The sequence below is a fragment of the Anomaloglossus baeobatrachus genome, chromosome 2 (genome assembly GCF_048569485.1).
Source record: "Anomaloglossus baeobatrachus isolate aAnoBae1 chromosome 2, aAnoBae1.hap1, whole genome shotgun sequence".
Classification (NCBI taxonomy): Eukaryota; Metazoa; Chordata; class Amphibia; order Anura; family Aromobatidae; genus Anomaloglossus; species Anomaloglossus baeobatrachus.
Window position 1 is genome coordinate 528,234,770 of NC_134354.1, and position 23,580 is coordinate 528,258,349.

The 23,580-nt window shown below is 48.7% G+C and overlaps 1 protein-coding gene across 4 annotated transcripts in view; it reads right to left on the reverse strand.

Annotated features, from left to right (window-relative positions):
- Positions 1-23,580, reverse strand: part of LOC142291794 (uncharacterized) — an 85,990-nt gene that overhangs the window by 42,523 nt on the left and 19,887 nt on the right. The window contains exon 2 of one of the 4 annotated variants that reach the window (XM_075336604.1): positions 7,182-7,397. The exons of 2 other annotated variants lie outside the window; for them this stretch is intronic. The gene's annotated coding sequence lies outside the window, so the exon portion shown is untranslated. Of the gene's footprint in view, positions 1-7,181; positions 7,398-10,610; positions 10,625-23,580 lie in introns of those variants that run through there. One more of the 4 variants, XM_075336605.1, reaches the window with a different exon arrangement.

Genomic DNA, 23,580 nt, shown 5'->3' on the forward strand with positions numbered 1-23,580 from the left:
CCGAGGACCTGCAAAATGCAGGAAACCAGCTATAAAGTCATGTCCAGAGGGTACAGGTGACCTGTGGATTTGCATAGGTTCTATGCTTCCTCCTCTGATAAATGCTGGCAATGTGAAGCAGCGGATGGCACTCTGCAGCATATTTGGTGGGACTGTCCTCCGAAAAGTCTTTGACATATATAAATATGTCACCAGAGAAGACATCTACATTACTCCACAGCTTACCTTGCTCTCCATGATACCAGGATCTTTCAAAAAAATAAAAAGGGGGCTGCTGAGATACTGTACCACAGCCACTAAATCTATTATCCCACGTCGTTGGTACTTAAAGACACCGCCTACGGTGATGGATTAATCTCTGTAAATGGACTATCTATGCAGAATGGAAAAACTCTCAGCGCATTCCGATAACGACTTGGATACATTTTTTCAGAAGTGGAAGGAGTGGATTCTTTTCAGGGACTCCTATGCTTGTCTCTATCCTCTTCTCGGTGGGTGCCTGCCAAAAGCAGGGGGCTGTTGGTTTGGGGTATGTGGCCCTAGAAGCTCCAAAGGCACTAATAGTCTACTCCTTGGTGAGCCAGTGGAAGCGTGAGACTCTGTTGCCTGGTACATCGTGTAGTTTGAATGGTTTTGTGTTATATGCTTTTGACTGTTGGGGATCCAATAAAGTGTAATTATTGTGGTTCCTGCACCCTGTGTTGTCTGCAGGGCTGCCACTAGGAATTTCAGGGCCCCATACTGGCAAAATTATGGGGCCCCCTTGAGACTCCACCCCGGCTCCGCCTCCACCTCGCAAACCTTCAACAGTCCGCCACCACTCTTGGAAAAACACACACACATTATATATATATATATATATATATATATACACACACAGTCATGGCCAAAAGTCTTAGCACCCTTGAAGTTGTTCCAGAAAATGAAGTATTTCCCTCAGAAAAGTAATACTACACCCTCTACATCGCCTGCCCATCTCCATAATGCACCTTCTACATCGACCCTCTCCATAACAGCATAACACATCACCTACACCGCCTCTTTCCATAATACACGCTCTACACCTCCCTGCTCAATAATACATGCTCTACACCGCCTCTCTCCATAATACACCCTCTACACCGCCCCGCTCCATAACACCCTCTACACCGCCCCGCTCCATAACACCCTCTACACCACCCTGCTCAATAACAACCTCTACACCGCCCCACTCCATAATACACGCTCTACACCTCCTCTCCCACACTGCTCCTATGTATAACATCCGCACACATACTTTACCCCTGTGTAGAATATCTCTCCCACACACACTGCCTCTATATATAATATCACCCACACACACACTTCCCCTCGATATAATATCCCTCATACGCTGCCCCTCTATATACTATCCCCCACACAAGCTGACCCTCTGTATACTATCTCCCACACAAACACACACACATTGCCCATCCTGGCATATACAGGTACATCTCTATAAACTAGAATATCATCAAAAAGTTTAATTTATTTTAGTAATTTAATACAAAAAGGGAAACACATATATTGTATAGAGTCATTACACACAGTGATCTATTTCAACTGTTTATTTCTGTTAATGATTATGGCTTACAGATAATATTCTAATTTACTGAGATGCACCAGTATGTCCCCATTCTGGGCCCTTCCTGGTATTTATGTCCCCCTTCCAGTATATATATCCGCCTCCTGGGCCTATTCTGGTTTTTGTCCCCTTCCTAGCACGTATGTTCTCCTCCTGGTATATATGTCCCCTCCCTGGGATGCTTCTGGTATATAGGTCCCCATCCTGGTTTATTTGTCCCCATCCCGGAATATATGGCCCATCCTGGGGGCCTCCAGGTATATGTATCCCCCTCCTTTGTACATTCTGGTATATATGTACTTATCCTGGTTTATGTCCCCTTTCTGTGCCCCTCCTGGCATATATGCTGCAAAAAGAAAACTCCAAACATTTTACTCACCCTCCCCGGCTCACACGTCGTGCCGCGTCCTCTCTAAGCCACGATGCATTTCAGCTGGATATGCGCCCTCCACATCCAGCTGAAGCAAGGCGGGGACCGGGGTCGGCGGGCCCCTCCACCACCCCCGGCGATCGTCCCGCTCCTGTCTTCGGCTCACAGAGCGATTATCTGTCTCCTTAGGATAGATCACCAATGTCTGATTGGTCGGGGTCTGGCACCCCAGCCAATTGCCTGTTCTAGGTGCCGTGCCAGTGGTGGCCAGAAGTGCTCAGTTCCGGATCTGCTCCGTCTTCTGATAGTGGCAGCAGCCTATTATTAAAATCAATGAGGCGGATGCGCAGTACCCGGCCGCGGACACTATCAGAGGACGGAGCAGATCCAGAAATAAGCATTTCCGGCCACCTGCACCAAGAGCAGCTGATCAGTGGGGGTCCTATTGCGCTCTCATAAGAAGCAATGCACAAGTGGGACCCAGGCCTAATGATGACACACAGTCAGTATCTCAAATAAATATTTACATTCTGTTACCTTAAGGTCCAGTCACACTAAAGGCCCCATCACACTAAGCAACATCGCTAGCAACATCGCTGCTAACGAACAACTTTTGTGACGTTGCTAGCGATGTTGCTGTGTGTGACATCCAGCAACAACCTGGCCCCTGCTGTGAGGTCGTTGGTTGTTGCTGAATGTCCTGGGCCATTTTTTAGTTGTTGCTGTCCTGCTGTGAAGCACAGATCGCTGTGTGTGACAGCGAGACAGCAACAACTAAATGTGCAGGCAGCAGGAGCCGACTTCTGCAGAGACTGGTAACCAATGTAAACATCGGGTAACCAAGAAGCCCTGTCCTTGGTTACCCGATATTTACCTTCGATACCAGCCTCTCTCACTGCCTGTGCTGCCGGCTCCTGCTCTGTGCACATGTAGCTAGCTGCAGGACACATCGGGTTAATTAACCTGATTTGTCCTGCAGCTAGGAGAGCAAGGAGCCAGCGCTAAGCAGTGTGCGCTGCTCCCTGCTCTGTGCACATTTAGCTGCAGCACACATCAGGTAATTAACCCGATGTGTGCTGTAACTAGGAGAGCAGGGAGCAGCGCTAAGCATTGTGCGCTGCTCCCTGCTCTGTGCACATGTAGCTGCAGCATACATCAGGTAATTAACCCGATGTGTGCTGTACTAGGAGAGCAGGGAGCCAGCGCTCAGTGTGCGCTGCTCCCTGCTCTCTGCACGTGTAGCTCCGTGCAGTGGTAACCAAGGTAAATATCGGGTTGGTTACCGATATTTACCTTAGTTACCAAGCGCAGCATCTTCCACGCGGCGCTGGGGGCTTGTCACTGGTTGCTGGTGAGCTCACCAGCAACTCGTGTAGCCACGCTCCAGCGATCCCTGCCAGGTCAGGTTGCTGGTGGGATCGCTGGAGCGTCGCAGTGTGACAGCTCACCAGCAACCTCCTAGCAACTTACCAGCGATCCCTATCGTTGTTGGGATCGCTGGTAAGTTGCTTAGTGTGACGGTACCTTAAGCAACTTACCAGCGATCCCAACAACGATAGGGATCGCTGGTAAGTTGCTAGGAGGTTGCTGGTGAGATGTCACACTGCGACGCTCCAGCGATCCCACCAGCAACCTGACCTGGCAGGGATCGCTGGAGCGTCGCTACACGAGTTGCTGGTGAGCTCACCAGCAACCAGTGTCCCAGCCCCCAGCGCCACGTGGAAGATGCTGCGCTTGGTAACTAAGGTAAATATCGGGTAACCAACCCGATATTTACCTTGGTTACCAGCGCACGGAGCTACACGTGCAGAGAGCAGGGAGCAGCGCACACTGAGCGCTGGCTCCCTGCTCTCCTAGTTACAGCACACATCGGGTTAATTACCCGATGTGTGCTGCAGCTACATGTGCACAGAGCAGGGAGCAGCGCACACCGCTTAGCGCTGGCTCCTTGTTCTCCTAGTTACAGCACACATCGGGTTAATTACCCGATGTGTGCTGCAGCTAAATGTGCACAGAGCAGGGAGCAGCGCACAATGCTTAGTGCCGGCTCCTGCTCTCCTAGCTACAGCACACATCAGGTTAATTAACCCGATGTGTCCTGCAGCTACATGTGCACAGAGCAGGAGCTGGCACGGACAATGAGAGCGGCGGAGGCTGGTAACAAAGGTAAATATCGGGTAACCAAGGACAGGGCTTCTTGGTTACCCGATGTTTACATTGGTTACCAGCCTCCGCAGAAGCCGGCTCCTGCTGCCTGTACATTTAGTTGTTGCTGTCTCGCTGTCACACACAGCGATCTGTGCTTCACAGCGGGACAGCAACAACTAAAAAATGGCCCAGGACATTCAGCAACAACCAACGACCTCACAGCAGGGGCCAGGTTGTTGCTGAATGTCACACACAGCAACATCGCTAGCAACGTCACAAAAGTTGTTCGTTAGCAGCGATGTTTCTAGCGATGTTGCTTAGTGTGACGGGGCCTTTATTGATGACGTTGTCTCTGAGTCATTTCTTTCTATTCTTTATCTTGTCCTGACGCCATAATGACTTCACATTCACATCTCGTCTCTGTAGACTTCCATCTTCTCTGGTCTTTTGCAGCACATTCCGACACGATGCCCCTAAAAACAGCAGAATGATTATAATACTCCTATTTAAAAATATCTGCCCCACACTGTGCCCCAGAATAAATAATGGCCCCTCTTATTGTGTTCTCTGCACAAAATATGACCCCACACTGACCTTCTTATGGTACATGGCTTCCACACTGCCTCTCTTTCAATACTGAGCCTACTCTTCACACTGTCCTTTACACTGTGTCTTCTTAAACTGCCCAGTCTTTATACTGTGCCCTCATCACACTCCCCCTTCTTGCTATGGCTTCACACTCTTCTCTAATTCTGCCCCTTCTCCATACTGCCCCCCTTTACTACCCAGTCTCTATTCTGTGCCCCCTCACATTCTTCTCATCCTTTACTGTCTCCGCACTACCTCCTGTGTGTCCATATACTTTCCCCCTCACTCCCCATCCTGCCCACTTGCTCCTCATACTATGTCACTCATACTATGACACTCCACATGCTCTCTCTCCATATACATCACCCCTCATCCTCTTTGTCCTCATACATCACCCCTCATCCTCTCTCTCCCCATACATCACCCCTCATCTTCTCTCTCCCCATACATCACCCCTCATCCTCTCTCTCCCCATACATAACCCCTTATCCTCTCTCTCTCCATACATCACCCCACATCCTCTCTCTCCCCATGCATCAACCCCATCCCCCCATGCAACACCCCTCATCCTCTCTCCCCCCACGCATCACCCCTCATCCTCTCTCCCCATGCATCACCCCTCATCCTCTCTCTCCTCATACATCACCCCTCATCCTATCTCTCCCTATACATCACCCCTCATCTTCTTTCTCCCCATACATCACCCCTCATCCTCTCTCTCCCCATACATCACCCCTTATCCTCTCTCTCCCCATACATCACCCCACATCCTCTCTCTCCCCATGCATCAACCCCATCCCCCCATGCAACACCCATCATCCTCTCTCCCCCCACGCATCACCCCTCATCCTCTCTCCCCCACACATCACCCCTCATCCTCTCTCCCCCCATGAATCACCCCTCATCCTCTCTCCCCATGCATCACTCCTCATCCTTTCTCCCCATGCATGAACCCTTATCCTCTCTCTCCCCATACTGTGTCCAAAGAAATTTCTCCCTCCCCATCCTCTCTTCCAACCATACTCTGTCCACAGATAGTATGGTGGAGAGAAGGTGGGGGAGGGACCTGTTTCCATAGATACCCCCCCTCTCACTCCAGACTGTTTCTCTTCTGTGTCTTCAGCTCCACTGGAGCACTTAGCATTCTCTGCCGCCTCCGCGCTGTGGCCCTGACTTCCGGGTCAGCAGTGTGATCAGCTGACCTGGTCACATGACAGCCGTCGCTCTGACCCGGAAGTCAGCACCAGCGTTAATCAATTGTCCTCGTGTCTGACAGATACAAGGACAATTGAGCAGTGGGAGTCGCGCGCTGCAGATTCTATGAGTGCGGTTGTCAGCGTGACAGCCACGCTCAGAGAATAGCCGGCTCCCACTACGGGGGCGCAAACGCAGCCCCCGGGGAGACTTTACACTGCCACATCAGGCAGCCCAACAGCGCCCCCCCTCACAGTTGCGCCCGGGGTAGATGCAGCACCAGCCCCCCTTAGATACCGGGTATGCAGCTGCATATCCGGTATCTCCAGCACACGTGGCTAATTTGCATGCGATGCAAATTAGCCTAGTGTATAGTGGCAAAAGCAACACTGCCGGGTCCTCTGCTTTGGCTGTGACTAGGAGGGCCCGGTGAAGAGGGGTGGGGGCCCAGCTGTCCCGGGGCTTAATAAACTAAGTAATTCATTTGTCCCTGGCTCAGCCGGGCCCCCCCTCTTCACCGGGCCCCCCTACACCAGTCTCAGTAGTAATGCCCTTATGGCGGCCCTGGTTGTCTGAGTAGTGTTCTGCCCATGGGTATGGAGTTCAGGCGTTCAGTTGGGATGAACCCTGGTCCATGTGGTCTTTCTAAAGGCATCTGGGCCAGCAGACGAGAGCATCCACTGACCCCTGTGTGCCCACAAGCATCTGTTAGACCAGTGTTCTCCAACTCCAGTCGTCCAGGACCATCAACAGTGGAGGTTTTCAGGATTTCCTTAATATTGCAGAGGTGATGGAATCATCATCTGTTCCAGTGTTAAAATTATCACCGGTGCAATACTAAGGAAACCTTGAAAACATATACTGTTGGTGGGCCTTGAGGGCTGTGTTAGAAAACCCAAGGTGGGAATACTATGGTACCACAGATAGAACTGAACATGCCCAGGGAGGCAGTGGCGAAGCAGTTCATAGCAAGCTGCCACCTTTGTAGTCTCTCGGCTGGCCGGGTCGTACATCACTGCTGTCCCTCTGTGCATGTGCAGTGTCAGGGAGGCCGAGATTTGCTAAGAGCCCGTGGTGACGCCACTCTTGCAAATCATATTAATAATGCCCACAGGGTGATGATAACACAATTAGTGGGATGACTAACTTGGAGGAAACAACAACCCCACAACTTGTGACTATCTACTTAGCATATTATAAAATATTGATTTCTGCATATGGCAAAAACTAAGGTAAGAAAAAAAGGCTTATTGGGAAGGGTATAAAAATAATACATACATGTTGGTGGTATGAATTGGTGGGGCTTTGGGAATTTGTCAAGTTCTCTTTCAGGCTACATTCCCACAATGAGCTTTTGAGGAGTTTTTGATAATGCATCTTACAGTGCCAGCAAAGTGGATGGAAATTTTAGAAATCTCATGCCAACTGTGCTTCTTTCAAATTTGAGTTTTCGGTGTGGAATTTCCCCATAGACTTGCATTAGATGCACAAAAACTGCAGATAAAAAAAATGCACATGAATTTGTAGTGTGCTTCTGTGACAGAAATATACCAAAAACGCATATAATCTGCACCAAAGTATAACAATAACGTTTTTGTCAAAGCCAAATACCAAAAAGTATCAAAAAGAAAGCAGCTTTATTTAAAGCATGACACACCAAGCAGAGACAAAACAATGCAGCGCCAAAACCGTATGTTAAAAAAAACACAATGAAAAAAATGCAAGAGACCTAATTTAAAATGATAGATGTAGAAATGATACAGAAATTTTGCAACATCAGAAACTTACCAAAAGCTCATCGCGGGAACGTAGCTTAAATCAGGTGTTTATACTGGGATCCCCTTTCATTTGTCCTAACTATTCCTAACTAACACATCGCAGTGCAGACTTCACTCTCCTCTTAGCCCTCTGTACAGTGCAGTGCGACATGTGACAAGCATTGCGATGTGCTAATTATTAGATAGTATATCACATCCCACAATCTACACATCGCAGCGCTTGTCACATCAAAATACCGCACTGTAAAGCAGGCTGAGAGGAGAGTGAAGTGTGTTCTGGGTATGCATACCCAGAATGCTGTCACTCAAAGAGAGGCAGCCCCGCACCTGATCAGTGTGTCCGGTTCCAGTCTGCAGACTGGAAATATCAAAGCTAAAACATCAACATAGGCGTATGCACGCCGCAGGGAGATAAGCTTACAGGAGCAAGGTAGAAAGCATAAGTATATTAGGAAAGTGTTAGGAATAGTTAGGAAAAATTAAAGGGAGTCACATTACTACTGGAGAATCCCTTTAAATGTTTATTTAAAAAAAAAAAAAATGGCAATGGTTGACTGACTTCTGACACTCCTGACCTCCCCTTAACCAACCCCCCAAGTGGGCAACCCTATTCCACTCAGGCCGTCCACTGGTGTGTCTGGTGGGTGTGGTGCAGAGTGTTCCTAAGATTTTGATTAGCTTGTTCTTGGCAACACCAAAGGTCAGGGAGCCATAACTAAGGAGGAGGTGGATACTGTACAGAAGGGCAGATTGCACAATACCCTGTGACGACCTGATAGGCCAGGGCGTCACATTTGAATATACGGCCATTCTTTGACCTTTTATGGCACCTGTGCATTAAAGTACTTTGCTCTGCTGTGGTGCTCCTGCGGCTCCAGTTGCCGCAGGGTACTGCATTTCCTTTAAGATGTAGTACTCATCCCGGGTAAGGAGAGGTTAATCGCTGGTGGTTCTCACATTCATACACAAAACACAGTTAGGTGCTTTTCCACTAGGGGTTGGCTTGGGGTAGATGGGGGGGGTGGACATCACGAAGCATGGGACTTTCCCGGTCACTAGAACAACCACCTGGGGGGCGGGCACCACTTGGGGAAAAGGGAAGGAGCATCTTCACACATAGTCAGTAAGCCACGGGCACAGCTTGGGGTGAGACACACACCTGGGACCTCGGTACAATCTTCTTTTAGCTCACACTTCTGGGAGCTCCATAGGACTCGTGGCTTGGAGCATCCAGCTCAGTCCGGGTTCTCTACAGCTACATGGGATTCCAGGGTCTGCAGAGAGTGCAGGGAACACCCGATGCCCGTTCTACATACACCGGGACTGGAGTGACCCCGACCAGAAAGGACTCACAGTGGGAACACTGGCGGTGACCTCAAATTGTTCAGGATCGGCTGGGGCCCATCACAGCGGTGGACAGTGCTTCGGAAGCGGCAACCGAGTTACTTAAAGAACTGTGAGTAAAACACCTGGAACCCACAGAGACTGTGTCCGCCTGTCATTCCCGGCGCCGTCACCCCACGCTTTGGCACCAACAGCCATTACTATTCCCATCATCATAGATAGCAGAAACATCTTAGCTGCTACTACCATCCACCCCGGAGGACAGCGACAGCAGCGGCGGCTAATTCCCTGGCCGCATAACGCAGGTGGCATCACGAAATCAAACCTCCATTATCACCACCCCCTCCTTTATTGTACACCTCGGGGCCACGAAACCGTGCACAAGGGCCACCCCGTGACATCTCCCTGAACCGACATCGCCGTCTCGACGACAAGTAACTTAACCCCATGCCCCGTGGGTGCTACACTGCCTTCAGCAGGGCAGATCAATGTGTGCATGCGCAAGAGCACAATGGAGCCCTCTTTGTGATCGACGCCAGACGCGTCATGCATGGGGCTGGGTGGAAGGACGGAAATCACAGAAGATGGAGGAGGCGCCGGACTGAAAAGCAGCGACATGCATCAGGCTGGACCGCCCCCTAGGTGAGTATTATAAAACTGTTTTTTACGTTCTACACAGCGGCCTGGGCTCTTATATACAGTATTCTAGAATGCTGTATATAATGGCTCACTGGTGGTGGCTGCAGCTTATAGGTGCCAAATCTGGTGACAGGTTCGCTTTAAGCCTAAACCAGGAGTGGGTGAAAAATACAGAAGTGGTGCACGTGTTTCTATTATACATTTCCTCTGACTTCTCCACTCCTGATTTTGGCTTACAAATACTGATGTGAAATACTGAACATGTTATCATGTCCTAAGAAGGGGTGTGGGGTGCATCAATACATGAATTCTTATCTAGCAATAGATTTTTGCCCTGATTCATCATGGCCTTTCTGCCTGTTTTTGTCTAGTTTTGTGCCAATTTTTCGCTTGCACCCAATTCATTATTCTATTTGCGCCTTTTTTGCAGTCCATTTTATATGTGCTCACCTGTTTTTTTCTTCTTCGCTTTGTGGGCAGAGTCTAGCAATTACAGGTGTTTTAACCTGATTAAACTATGATGCATTTTTGTGACTTTTGATGCCAAAAGAAATAAAAAGAAAAGAAAAAACACAGTGGAAAGACAGGACGAAATCCCATTTTTGACTTTGCGCCAAATTCATGAATTGCACGCCCGTTTTGATGAATTTGGCGCCAAATACGACAAGAAAGAAAAGGAAAGTGACAAACAAAAATGCAAAGTATTAACTAGGGCCTCAGTCTTGAAGTATGTGTATTAAAGGCCTGCGTTGGTAAAGAGTGTGTGTCTATGTAGAACAAAAAAAATGTATCAAAGTGTGGGATAGTGCACTAGCAGAACTGGCACTTTATACACTGAGAAGAAGCCCTTTTGCTTACTATCAGTGCCCAAAATAGAAGATCTGACTAGCTTGTGACTTTCTGTGCCACATAGGAGGGGTGTCTTGCACTGGCATGAGTAACTCACCTGTTCTTATGCCCCTTGTCATGTAATATGAGCAGTAAACTAAAAGTAGTTTCCGTGTTTACAAGTCAAACCTCTCTTTGCAATTGCTGAACCTTGAGAGCCTCCTAGTGGTAATTATCTGTTACTGACAACTGCATTACAGAGTACACACTTTTTCCTCAATATGGGATCTTTTCCCACTTGCGATTTTCATGTGCGAATGCGATCTGATAAAACATCAGATGGCACTCGCACAAGTGTTAATGAGGCAGTATCCTCTTTCCTTTTATTTCTCGACACGAATCGTTCGCTCGGTGGAAGCACAGCATGATGCGTTTTGCAGGAAGTCTCAGCTCAAGCACCCCCATACAAGCCTATGGGAGCGTGTGAAACATCGCTCTGTACTCGCATGTTATGCGACTGCAGTGCGATATAACCAGAGACAGGCAGCGGAGGAGATGGGGAGAAAGTGTTCCCCCTCTTCTCTGAGGCTGTGCTACGATCGCAAGATCAGATCACAGTGACATGACCTCAGCTGATGCACGTGTGTCGCCAGGGGTTAAGGAGATACCCAGAACCGGGCCAAGGGGGTCGCTTCTGGAAAGGGGATCACGGTGTCGTGACCCGGTCTGTGCTCCCTGGTTCCACAATAAAAGGGGGGGGTTATGTTCGTGACGCCACCCGTGGAATGTGATCAGAGATGACCACCGCTGCTGCAGAACCTCCGGGGTGATGGAAGGCAGCTTGAGATGGGACGGCTCCCCACGGGTAGAGCCTTTTCCCCGGGGCAGTGTGTTAGTCTATGGGGGGAGTGCAGGACACGAGCACAATAAACAGGCAGACTCACGGTTTTGCAGTTTCTTTGTCCTTTACTGTAGATGGCATTCAGCAGAGTACTGTCCACGGAGTCTGTGAGGGGTTCAGGGCTTCTCCCACCCAGCCGGGCCGTTTTGGCTTCCTTGCCTGCACTGTGTGTCTGTGGCCCCGCTGCTGAGTGAACTATGCAGCTGGCTCTGCTCTGCTCTGCTCCTAGGTACCGACCTGACAGGCAACTCGAGTCCTTACTAGTATGTTCCTGAACTCTGCGTTTGTTGCTTGTGTCTGTGGTACAGGTGAAAGATCTGGAATCTTCACTTCTCTGGTGGTAACTGTGCAGCATGTAACCTGCAGTCTCGGATCCAGCATCCGTTCTGTGTGCTCCACTGGGGATGAGCTCAGCAATGCTCTGCCTCCCAGGAATGTTCTCTGTGTAATCTGTCTCCTTTCCTCAGACCCTCAGCTAGGCCTGGAATTGGTCAGTGGATCCTGAGGTGAGCTAAAGCCAGCTTCCAACCTGCAGAGATCTTGTCTCCTCAGTGCTCTGCACTGAACTTCCAAACTCAAACTACTCCTGACCATTTCTTCCCCCCCCACCAGAATATACAGGGAAGCAGCTTGGTCTCCCCCTTCTGGCCAGGAGGTCTTGGTGTTGTGTGTGGGGAGTTAACCCTTTGTGTTGTTACTGTGGCAACCCTGGGGTGCCACATTCCCCCTTAGTGAAGAACAGTACTCCGGGACTGTGAAACAAACAAACAAGTTATCACAACAATTATATATATACAGAGTCTCAAAAGGAAAAAATACAAAAACCTTAAAGCTCAAAAAGAGTCCAAAATGTTCAAAAATATGTAAGTGTTCATACAGTATAGTCTCTGTAGGTACTGGGCTTTTGGTCTTAACGTTGCAATTATATAAACATTTAAACAACCAAACGCTTCTTAAAGGTGTCTCTACTCTGGTCGTAAGTGCAGTAGGCCTCACGGCCCTCGGGCCACCAACATGTGATCAAGTTGTAACTCTCCGTGCTGCCACCTTACACCACTCTTCTCTCACCTTTTCTGTACACTAAACTGTTACGGTTTTTCATATAAACATTATAACATATGTACATTTTATATGCAATTTCGCATTAGTCTTTATATCTTGCTGGTATCTGACCCTGAGTACTACGCTGTGACCTGCGTACTGCTGGTGTACTGGGTGTACTTAGCATAATGGTGTGAGTGGAAGTGTACCTATTTGGTGTTTCTGGTACTTGTGAGGATGGTGGACTGACTGTAGGACTGGCAAGCTCACTGGGACCAGGAATCTGTTCTTCCTCTACGGTTTCAACTTCCAGTTCTTCATGTCTTGGGACTTCTTGTGGTATGGATTCTGATGTTGGTTCCACCACTTGAGGGAAGGCGATCATTGGGACTACTACTGCTCCATAGTAATTTGGCCATGTTTTTGGGAAATCTCCTAAGACTGTATGGAATACATCTTCTTCCTTCTTGACAGGTTGTACCTGTATGGGTAAGGTGACTTCTGGTGTTTTCAGGGTTTCAGGACACGGTTTGAGTTGATCTCTTGACACGACAGCTGATGTCCTTCCTTCATCCTTACTGATGAGACACACTTTAGGATTATCCATACTGGATGGTAAGACTGTATATGGGGTGGTTTCCCACTGATTATCCAATTTGTTTGTGCGGCGTTTCCTCTTGAGAACTTGGTCACCAGGTTGCAATGGGGTTGCTAGAGCATGCTGGTTGAAGTTTCTCTCCTGTCTTCCCCTAGCTTGTTGGAGACTTTTCTCTACGCACTCTTGTACTTGGCGATACTGCTGCTGACGTAGGGTATCCCAATTGGATTCTTGAACTTCCGCATCTGGCTTCAGAATTCCCATATCTAAATCAATTGGCAGTTTACCGGGCCTTGCACGCATGAGGTAAGCGGGGGTGCAGTTTGTAGAACTCACCGGGACATGATTGTACAAGTCCACCAAGTCTGGCAATTTCTCTGGCCATTGATTTCTTTCTGACTCTGGTAAGGTCTTCAACAGGTCAATCACAATATGGTTCATCTTCTCACATAAGCCATTTGTTTGGGGATGGTATGCTGTTGTGCGGATCTTTTTACAGCCATACATGTTGCAGAATTCTTGAAAGATCTGTGATTCGAAAGCTGGACCTTGATCTGCAAGGACTTGTTCTGGGTAACCATGGGGTCTGCAAAAGTACGTCTGGAATGCTTTAGCTGCTGTTCTAGCTGTAAGGTCTTTCACGGGTACCACCACTAAGAAGCGTGAGTAATGGTCCACGATGGTTAAGGCATAGACATAGCCGGACCGGCTTGGTGACAACTTGACGTGGTCTAATGCGACTAGCTCGAGTGGTTGCTTTGTTACTATGGACTGGAGTGGAGCTCTCTGGTTCTGTTGATCCTTTCTTCTGAGGTTGCACGGTCCGCATTTTCTACACCAATCTTCAATTGATTTTCTCATGCCAACCCAGTAGAATCTTTCTCTTAAGAGCACTTCCAACTTTTTCCAACCAAAATGACCAGCACCGTTGTGGTAAGCTTCCAGAACCATCTTGACATCTCTCTTGGGCACGATGATCTGCCAGACCAACTCATGTGTTTTTGGATTGGTGTGCCTTCTACAGAGCTTCCCTTGGTACAGGAACAATTTACCTCTCTCCTTCCAGAGATGTTGCGTCTCAGCTGGGGCATTCTGATTAGGGTAAGCACCTTGTTGTGTAAGCAGTTCTTTCACTAGCTTCACAGCTGGATCGCTGTCTTGTGTGTCAGCCCATCCGTGGTGTGCTAATGGGTTGAGAGTTGCCTGCTGTTGTTTTTGGTAGACACTCGGTTGATACTGTCCCACCTTAGGACGGTGAAAGGCCGGCAGCTCAATTTCTTCCAGACCCTCCGGTTCCTCTTCCACGTTCCCCGAGTGTGGCATCCGGGATAAGGCATCTGCATTCCCATTCTTGTGGCCTGCCCTGTACTTGATGACAAAGTTGTAGTTTGACAGTCGGGCTATCCATCGCTGTTCCAGCGCACCTAGTTTTGCAGAATCCAGGTGGGTCAACGGATTGTTGTCAGTAAAGATGGTAAATTCTGCAGCTGCCAGGTAGTGTTTGAAACGCTCTGTTACAGCCCAAACTACTGCCAGTAGTTCTAACTTGAAGGAGCTGTAATTCTCTGGGTTTCTTTCTGTAGGCCGGAGCTTCCTGCTTGCAAAGGCAATAACTTTCTCCTTGCCTTCCTGCTTTTGAGACAATACTGCTCCCAGTCCTACGTTGCTGGCATCCGTGTACAAAATGAAGGGTTGATTGTAATCTGGATATGCCAGGATCTCTTCTCCTGTCAGTGCCCACTTCAACTTCTTAAAGGACTCCTCTCTCATCACTCCACTGGAAAGGAGGATTTCGGGCTGCAGACTTCTTTGACTGTCCTACCAGGATGTCTTGTAGGGGAGCTGCTAGCTTCGTGAACCCTTTTATAAATCTTCTATAGTAGCCTACCAGTCCCAGGAATTGCCTCACCTCTTTCACGCTGGTGGGTCTCGGCCAATCTCTGATCACGGTAACTTTTTCAGGATCTGGTGCTACCCCTTCTGAGCTCACGACATGTCCCAGGTACTGTACCCTTGGCTTTAGAAGGTGACACTTGGATGGCTTGATTTTCATGCCGTATCCGGATAAGGCTTCAAACACTTCCGCCAGGTCTTGTAGATGCTGTTCATAGGTCTTGGAGTAGACTATGACGTCATCCAGGTACAAGAGGACAGTTTCGAAGTTCTTATGTCCTAGGCAGCACTCCATCAGTCGCTGGAAGGTACCAGGCGCGTTGCAGAGTCCAAACGGCATACAATTGAACTCACAGAGGCCCATCGGTGTGGTGAACGCTGTCTTCTCCTTATCAGCCTCTGCCACAGGAACTTGCCAATACCCACTAGTCAGATCTAGGGTGGAAAAGTAAGTAGCGGATTTTAATGCAGCCAATGACTCTTCTATCCTAGGTAATGGGTATGCATCCTTGTGTGTAATGCGGTTGATCTGTCTGTAGTCTACACACATCCTCATGGTCCCATCTTTTTTCTTAACTAGCACTAGTGGGGCTGCCCAGGGGCTACAACTGTCTCTTATTACTCCTGCTTCTTTCATTTCTTTGAGCATGTCTTTGGCGCATTGGTAGTGAGCCGGTGGTACTGGTCTATACCTCTCCTTTATGGGTGGATGGTTACCTGTGGGTATAGTGTGCTCTACCCCTTTGATCTGCCCAAAGTCTAATGGGTGTTTGCTGAATATTTGTTCATATTCCTTCACTACCCTGTATACTCCATGCTTTTGATGGGAGGGTGTAGAATCGGTACCTACATGTAGCTTTTGGCACCAATCCTCCAGCTTTCCCTCTGAGCCATTGTCCTCCGCCTGATTTGACGGCTTCAAGGGCTCAACGGTGGTGATGGCGTTGTTATCAACCGTATATAGCTTAGCCATGGTAGCATACTTAGGTAGGGTGACCTCATCTTCCCCACAATTTAGAAGGCGTATTGGCACTCTCCCCCTGTGTACCTCAACTATTCCTCTGGCCGTCAGTACAGTGGGCCTACTGTCTGAGTACACGGGTTCTACCAGGGCCTGATAGTCTCGCCCTCTGATGCCTATTGCGGCTCTACACCAGACCAGCATTTCAGTTTTGGGAGGAATTACAATAGGTATTGGGTCACTTACCCTTGCACTGCCAATTTCACCTCCTGACATTTCTACCTGCTGCTTCAGCATCAAGGCTTTAATTTCCTTCTGCAGGAGTCTCTGTTGCCCAGGTTTGGCAGTCTCGACGATCTGCTGCAAGACAGTAATTACCTCTGCAAAACAATTTTCAATTACATTCATTCCTAGCAGCATAGTTGGTTCACGTTCTCGTCGGTCAACATCAACAATGATAATACCCTGATTCTGCAATTCTACTCTCCCAATCTTAATGGTCATTTCTCTGAAACCAACCTGTGGTACTAATTCACCATTGCTAGCCCATATATTCAATGCAACATTAGATGGACCACTGCTAACGTCTGAATCAGCCCAGTACCTCTTATAAAGGACATGCGGAATTGATGATATTTGGGAACCAGTGTCCAGCAAGGCGTTGAGCGGAATGCCATCCAGCACGATGGGGATGACTGGACGTCCCCCCACATACTTGTCGTGCCAGGGTGAAGGACCTTGAGAGTTCATTCCTGAGGAGCGGCCCGCCTCCCCAGGGGGTCCCCATTTAAAGCACATTCACGGGCAAAGTGACCTGGCTCATTGCAACGGCGGCAAATGGGCTGTCCATCCGGCTGGTAGCGGTCGCTGGGTCGTCCTCTCGTCGCTTGGTATCTCCTAGGCCTCATCCATGGGACATCCTCCTTGCTGGTCGCCAGCTCAATCTTGGGTGCAGACTTGGATCCACGCAGCTCCTGGACGATTCTAGCCATGGAAGCAACAGTGTCTGTAAGGGCTTCAAGCTTTTGATGGAGAGCCTCATTAGTGATCGGCTCCAGGTGGTTAGCAGCAGCCGCTGACATGGCCGATGTCACTAGCACTACTGGCTGCTGGGGTGCCACTGTAAGGTGTTGAACAGAGTCTATATCCTGCGGCTCCTCCACCTGCTGGAGGCGGATGGCTCTATCCTTTAGCTGGGCAAATGTTAGTCCTGGATCCTGGATCACCATCATGCTCAGTTGTCCCCGGTGGGAAGGGGATGAGAGTCCATCCAGGAATTGGTCTATCAGCAGCTTATCTGCTCCAGGGGCTAAGGCAGGTTCTGCTAATTTAAGTGCTCTGAGCGCCTCCTGTAAGTTTAAGGCAAAGTCTCTTGCGCTCTCTCTAGGTTTTTGCTTGCATCCAAAGAACCTCATTTTAGCTCGGCTGCCAGCAGTGGATTCAAAAGCTGCTTTTAGTCCAGCTACTATATGCTCTACAGTGTCCTTTGCATCGTCCGGCCAGGATGTAGCCTCCCGCTGGGCATTGCCAGTTAACTGTCCCATAAGCATACCAACACGCTGGGCTTCTGTCAGGGGGTACATGCTATAGTAGATTTTTAGCTTTCCGATAAAGTCAGTAAGTGTGTTGGGCTCACCTGAATACTGCGGCAGCCACACTGCACCCGGGGTGTACGGCATCAGGAACGGCATGATAGGTGCCGCTGCCCCTCCGGGTACAACAGCGTCTCCCTGCTGCGACATCTTTGCGCCCCCTTAGTTAATTTCACCAGTCTTCTTGACAGCAAGCCTGGGACACTTTTCTGCGTTTTCGTTCGGGTCGCAGCACCGAGCGCACCTCCTCTGCAAGCGGTAGGCGGAGTCTTACTTTAGGCGCGCTGTTCTCCCGCGTGTAGCAGGTAATGGCGTGATTAAAGATGGCGCCTGGAAAATTTTACCAATGATGTTTTTGGATTTTTCCAGGTATCTTTGCAAAGTTTAAAGTCCGTTCAATTCACAGTGCAAGTCTTTTATGCGATGCAATAAGTCTTTACAGGCACACGTCACCCGGGTTGCAGCCGGGTCCAGTCCGCATCCTGTTCGTGACGCCAAAGTTGTGTCGCCAGGGGTTAAGGAGATACCCAGAACCGGGCCAAGGGGGTCGCTTCTGGAAAGGGGATCACGGTGTCGTGACCCGGTCTGTGCTCCCTGGTTCCACAATAAAAGGGGGGGGTTATGTTCGTGACGCCACCCGTGGAATGTGATCAGAGATGACCACCGCTGCTGCAGAACCTCCGGGGTGATGGAAGGCAGCTTGAGATGGGACGGCTCCCCACGGGTAGAGCCTTTTCCCCGGGGCAGTGTGTTAGTCTATGGGGGGAGTGCAGGACACGAGCACAATAAACAGGCAGACTCACGGTTTTGCAGTTTCTTTGTCCTTTACTGTAGATGGCATTCAGCAGAGTACTGTCCACGGAGTCTGTGAGGGGTTCAGGGCTTCTCCCACCCAGCCGGGCCGTTTTGGCTTCCTTGCCTGCACTGTGTGTCTGTGGCCCCGCTGCTGAGTGAACTATGCAGCTGGCTCTGCTCTGCTCTGCTCCTAGGTACCGACCTGACAGGCAACTCGAGTCCTTACTAGTATGTTCCTGAACTCTGCGTTTGTTGCTTGTGTCTGTGGTACAGGTGAAAGATCTGGAATCTTCACTTCTCTGGTGGTAACTGTGCAGCATGTAACCTGCAGTCTCGGATCCAGCATCCGTTCTGTGTGCTCCACTGGGGATGAGCTCAGCAATGCTCTGCCTCCCAGGAATGTTCTCTGTGTAATCTGTCTCCTTTCCTCAGACCCTCAGCTAGGCCTGGAATTGGTCAGTGGTTCCTGAGGTGAGCTAAAGCCAGCTTCCAACCTGCAGAGATCTTGTCTCCTCAGTGCTCTGCACTGAACTTCCAAACTCAAACTACTCCTGACCATTTCTTCCCCCCCCACCAGAATATACAGGGAAGCAGCTTGGTCTCCCCCTTCTGGCCAGGAGGTCTTGGTGTTGTGTGTGGGGAGTTAACCCTTTGTGTTGTTACTGTGGCAACCCTGGGGTGCAACACACGCAGCAGAGAGTCATTAGCATATCATTCCAATGCTTTCGCATCAGAAGCTGTGCACAAGTGGAAAAGAACCCTCAGGCTGAGTTCACATGTCCAGTAATCAGCCATTAGTACAGATCCTGCAGTGATCCGTTGGGGAAAAATGTTCTGCAAACACATCATTTTTGTCTGTTGTTAAATAACTGATGTCTGTTGGATCCGTTTTTTAACACGTACTTGCATTTGTAATGGATCCGTTGTTTTATTACAGGATCTGTTTCAAATGGCAAATAATAAATAGCATTCTGTGTCCATAGACTCCAATGTTAAAAAACAGATCCGACAGAAATCAGTTTCCCAATGGATCCTTTCTAACGGATGATCACAGGACATGTGAACTCAGCATAACTTATTGCATCTCTTATATAATTTTATGGGTGCTCTGTTTTTAGCTTTAAAAAAAAATAATAATGAAATTAAAACTTCTGATTCAGTGCTGAAATAAGAACGAGGCCTCTTATTGCTTCTTTTCATCATCAATATTACTGATTAGTAAAGATTAGTGATGAGCGAGTATGCTTGTTACTACTCGGTACTCGCACGAGTATCAATGTACTCGGGCTACTCGGCGGGGACCGAGTAATCTCGCGATACTCGTGCTGTACTCGTGGTCTTCATGTTGGCGCTCTTTTTACAGCCATCCCTTATGCAGGGATTGGCTGGCAGACCACTGCAATGCCACAGCCCTGTTGTGGAATTGCAGTGATTGGCCAGCCCGCACAGCGTGACCGTGCCTTTAGCCTGACACTTCCCCGCTCGTCTACGGCTCCTCCCGCACTCCACTCCGCGTGTATATATATATGCACGCTTACACACACACGCACTTTTTTTTTTAATTTACAGTTTTCTGGTTTCTACAGTGAAAAATGCTACTTGCTAATTTGAACATGTGAATAATGAATTGCATACCTGCCATGAATATTAGGAAAAAGGAGATATTTAGCAATCGCATTGATCAATGTAACTGAGCCCCAAGGCCTCGTCAAGGCATATCTCTATATTGGGGTCCCTAGCTCTGTGACCCTAACTGTGTGTCATCTCATTGCAATTAAAAACTGCTATGGGTGGAGAGGGGTAACTAAGGACTTTCTTATATAGGAGATGGAAAAAACATGGCCGAAAGGGGCGGAGCTGTGTTCACATTCAGAAAAAAACTACATATAACTGAATAGGATAACTGAAGTGAGCACTAATATATATATTATGAGTGCAAGCCAAAAATTACATACTATATACGGATAAGGCTGCACATCAAACTTAGATAATGGTATAATGCTTGTACTCATAATATATATATATATTAGTGCTCACTTCAGTTATCCTATTCAGTTATAGAGATATGCCTTGACGAGGCCTTGGGGCTCAGTTACATTGATCAATGCGATTGCTAAATATCTCCTTTTTCCTAATATTCATGGCAGGTATGCAATTCATTATTCACATGTTCAAATTAGCAAGTAGCATTTTTCATTGTATATTCCAATATTTGTCCATATGCTTGAGGCATTATACCATTATCTAAGTTTGATGTGCAGCCTTATCCGTATATAGTATGTAATTTTTGGCTTGCACTCATAATATATATATTAGTGCTCACTTCAGTTATCCTATTCAGTTTCTGGTTTCTACATGCTGCCGGGGGTGATTTCACAAAAATACTCGGGTCTCCCATAGGATAACATTGGGCTCGGTGCTCCGGGCGAGTACACTAGTATCTTGGGATGCTCAGCCCGAGCCTCGAGCACCCGAGGTTTTTGGTACTCGCTCATCACTAGTAAAGATGAGTGAACCTAAGGTTCGGTGGTCAGTGTTTGTACACACACTGGCTTAAAAAAAAAAAAAGAAAACAGAGTTTGTGTTCAGAGTTTGAGAGCCTTACGTATGAACACTACCTGTGCGGTACGCTCGGTGCTCAGCCCTGTGTGAGCCGCTTGCAGTGTTTGCACAGTGCTTACTGGGGGTGACAACAGCATGATCAGATGTAGTGTGCACCAAATAAAAAAAAAAAATGGTAAAACCCCGCTCACCTGTCTTCAGAAGTGATCTGTTTATGGCTGGCTTTATATGGACGGAGACCCGAACTGCCCAATTAGTGACTCCTATTGGGGTTCAAGTCAAGTCCGGGTCCCAAACCAAACTTTATCAAAACTCCACCCGAAGGAACCAAACTTCCATGGGTTCATGCATCTCTACTTATTAGTAATAGTAAGGTGGCATTCACACACTGTGGACTTGCCGTGGCTGATTTAATGAGTGGTAGCTGATAGTAGCATCCTGAATATAAATGTAGTGCAAATCAGGGTTACTAACTTTATTTTTTTTTATTTTTATCTAGTCAGTGTTCAAAAATATAACACAATCAGCATTTTAAATATACACATTGGAAAATCATAATGAGCCATTCAGATTTGAAATGATGCATGTTTGCAGCCCTTAGTTCTGATGTGGAAACATTGGCTGCTTTCAATGTGAACCAGGGGTGTTGCTAGACACTTTGATCCAAGGCCTGCATCCCATAACTGCAGACCCCAATTCTCTACGGCAACGCATTTCAATTTTAAATAAAGTTGATTTTATTCAAATTACAAGCCACTGCCACGCTGCATAACTCAGCTGCACTGCCACACCGGCCTCTTGGACAACAGACGCAGGCTGCTTGTTATATGTTGCTCCTCTTCTCGGATTGTCCTCTCCTCAGTCCGTTTCATAGAGCCTACAGCTCCCTTCTTCCAGCCTGTGAGGAACAGCGTCTGCACACGGAGACCCAAAGATGCTCCATGTGTAGGAGGTGACCGCCACAAAATGCCAACTGGCAGGCAGCTTCTTCAGTACACTAATGGCGGTATAGTCAGAGATTAGAATCAGTGAAAGAGTGACTCTAATTCCGGCACAGGCAGACACAGACAGGAAAGGGCCCCTATGCAAAAACAGTATATGGGCCCTTTACAGTACAAGAGCTCATCATAATGCACAATTCCACCTTCTTTGGAGGTAGAAATGGACCCCTTCACCTCTTGGATTCCTGTACTGTTGCACCGATGATATGTCACCCTCGATCCTGGATCACCGAGCTCTCTGATCAGTGTAGGATGAGGATCAGGTTTCTCATCCACACACAGAACCAAACAGCGAGCACAGAGCTGAGGAATCACAGTTACTAAATCACTGCTTGTAATATCTGACAAGGCTGCCTCCTGTCACTGCTGCTCTGATGAAACCCAATCTCCCTCCTCCACTGCAATGTAAATATTAAAGGGAACCTGTCACCACTTTTTTGTTGTATAAGCTGTGGCCACCACCACCATCGGGCTCTTATATACATCATTCTAACATGCTGTACAGTATATAAGAGCCCAGGCCGCTGTGAGAACATAAAAAACACTTTATAATACCTACCTAACAGTCACGCTGTGGGCCTTATGGGCGTCTCCATTCTCCGTTGCTGCCTTTTTCGGCCATTTTCGTCCTCCTTCTTCTCTAGCCGCGGTGCATGACGCATCCAACGTCATCCACACTCACCGGCATTCAGGTCCTCCTGAGCAGTCGCACTTTGATCTCCCTTGAGCAGGGCAGATCAAAATATTGTAGTGCGCCTGCGCAGGATCAGCGAGTGTGTATGTGTGACGCCCTGGCCGGGCCAGGTAGTCACAAATAGGCCCCTGCACAACATTTTCCCACATCAGGTGACAGCAGCCGACCATTAAACCCTAGTCACCCTCCTCAGGGCTAGACAGACACACCAAGGGGCGGAACCAGGCGGTTGGAAGACGCCCACCAAGGAGTCTAGACAGCCCGGGGCGGGAACACAAAGTAGATTCCGTTAGAGTTCAAGTTTGGAGAGGAGTGTGGGCTGGAGCTGTGTGCAGCTCCAGCAGAGGTGAATACCCCAAATTGAACGGCGCCAGGGTAGGAGCCCTGGTGCCATTAGCTAGGAGGCAGACGGCGGTCTCCATTTGCAGGAGCCGGGAAGACGGCTCGGTGGAACCGAGGTGGACTGGGACAGGGTTGTAGCCCGCCGGTACCGACCCGGGGAACCGACTCGGAACCGAAGCACACAGGGGGGTACTCAGACCCTGAAGCCGGGACCAGAAACGACTGGAATTGGTTAAGTAATCAATTGAGGCCAGGACTAGGACTAGGACCCAAAGTCCCTATTAGAAGACAACAGCCCACCGAGGGGGATGAAAGGCCACCGCCAAGGCTCAGAGATCCCACGGGCCAGCGTCTGCTGGCAAGGGCTCCTTATGTCACATCCAGCCGGGAGCGGACTCCTGAAGTTGCAAGCACAGGCAGTCCACCATTCTAAAAAGGTGCAGGAGAAAGACAGAGACCACCAGCCGGGTGGGGGAACCAGAACGCAGCCGGCTGCAGGCACCGACCACCATCACCTTGGTTTACCAGAGACTTGTGTGTTTCCTTAATAGTGAGTACACCAGCACCCTGCGGTCGCCCATCTCCCTGCACCAAACCCCCAACTGGTCCCGGGGCCACCATCCCTGCCCACGGAGGGGTTAACAACTTGCTGCACAACATCTCCCCCAGGTGCCCCGTAACTGCAGCAGTCGTGTCCAACCTCTCCAC